Consider the following 2,401-nt stretch of genomic DNA (forward strand, 5'->3'; position numbering starts at 1 on the left):
ATTTTAATTATATTAACAAACCATTCATATGAAAAAAGATATATATAATGCAAAATATGTAAATAAATTTTGTGGAAAATGCGTTCCAAAATTAAATGTAAACGTAAATTCATATTATTTTATAATATGAGAATAATATTTATTTCATATACCACTTTAGAATTATTATATATTAATATGATATGAAAAAAATAATAACAGTTATTAATAAACAATCAATACTGTACTAATAGTGTAAATAACAATATTATGGTGCATGAAATCACATCTATATAATGCTATAAACGCAGTCATAGTATAGTAATTCTAATAACACAATAAATATATGAATAATGTATTTCCAAATAAACAATAAAAAAATATGTATACAAAAGAATAAATTATTAAAATACATTGTAACAAATTTACTTATTATAAATATTATAATTTATATGCATTGCAATATCTTATTTAATATACATAAATGCAAAATAAAATATTAATATGTTTCATTCAATATTTATCATACAATTGTTAATCATTATTACAAATAGCGGGCAAAAAATAAAAATAAAACATAAAGCTTGTAAAAATATTGTATACAAAATGCATTCATTTCTCAATGAAATAATTAAAGTCTAAAAATAAACCTAAGATATAAACTATAAACCTAAATCCTTAACCTGGTATGAATCATTATTAATACTGAATATGTATAATTTTAACTGATATAAAATTCATATGAAAACATATATGTAAATAACAAAAACAGTGATTTGTGCTTGAATAATTCCTAATGATTATGACATATGAATCGATTGTGTTATAACGTAAAAATTTTTAGGTTTATTTTCTTAATATTATAAGAACCTTTTATTTGAAATGTCACAATAAATGGCAAAAACGACATATATATTTAAATGATACTATATATGATGAATAATTATATTTTCTTTTACGTATATTTCAATTCATGGAAAATTATATTGCATATATTTTAATTGTATATGTACAATGTAATGTTAATTTATATTATAAGAACATTTTTATATTATATATAATAATTAAAAAATATTATGCGTTTTATTTAAATATAATTTAAAAAAGAACTTCAAATCATTATTTTTTAGCTATTATTATTTTTGCTTTATGATGAAACAAATCCCTATCCAAAAAAAATAAACAACGTATAATAGATTCATTAAATAATATATTTAAACGTTGTATTTAACTTTTTAAATATATATTATAAAACTTAAAGTGTTATTTCAATATATGTCTTTGTGTTTAAATTAACTTTCTCTATATTTACACATGTTATATATAATTATAGATAGCTTATGCATGATTGAATGGGGGAATTAATTATTTTAAATTTCTCATATTTCATATATTATAAAATGTGTAAAAATGGTTGCAGCACAACTGGAAGTAAGGATACATTTAAATTTAATCATATTTTTTTTCATATATTTATATTAATGTAATTAATACGATTAATGTTTTACAATAAAAAACATATAATATTAAGGAATAACTAAATATTTATATCTTTTTTATTTTATTTTTTTAGTCTTTTAAAAGAGATGATTTGCCTTCATTTAAATTTTATAAAATCCTGAATGATGATTCTATGAAATTAAATGATATAATCGTAACATACTGTAGTGATTTTAAAAACCATTACGGTAAATATAGGCAAATTCAAGAACTTTGTTCAAAATATGTAACTTATTTAAAAAAACAAGAAGATATATGGATAAAAAAAGAATACAATAATATTAATTGTAATATTTTAAGCTATTGGGTATCTGAACAGCTATTTACAACTCTTGAAAATGATATAAATAAATGTACTTTAGCATTCGGTGAAATTCAACACATGTGGAGTAAAGCTTCTCAGTTTTTTCCTACATACAAATCTTATAAATGCAAACCTTATAATTCTATTATTAATTTCTATAGTAAATGGAAAGAGGCAAAATATCTGTATGATTACTATATAGATTTTGATCACCTTAAATCAATTCCAGATGGGTGTGGTGATAAATGTGATGATTTATGTGAATACCTTAATAAAATAGATGAGGTATATAAAAGTTTTAAAAGCAACTGTTCTCATAATAACGAAAATAATTGCCCAGTTCCTATGTTTCCATACGATTATTATAATCCATTATTATTGATAAATAAGTTTTATTGCCGTAAACAAGATGAAGTGTTAGATAATCCTGAAACCGTTACACCTCAAGGAGAACATGATGTGAGTACTCTTGTACAAGATGTTCCTGTTGAACAATTAAGTACAAATGTTTTTCAGGAAGAACCAGAACCAACAATGGATGAATCGAAGTCTCTAAGTTTATTTAGTAAATCTCTTTTAGGATTCGTTCTAATATCTATGTTATTGGGTGTTTTATAT

Source organism: Plasmodium gonderi, assembly GCF_002157705.1.
Source record: "Plasmodium gonderi DNA, contig: Pgo-contig_304, whole genome shotgun sequence".
Classification (NCBI taxonomy): domain Eukaryota; phylum Apicomplexa; class Aconoidasida; order Haemosporida; family Plasmodiidae; genus Plasmodium; species Plasmodium gonderi.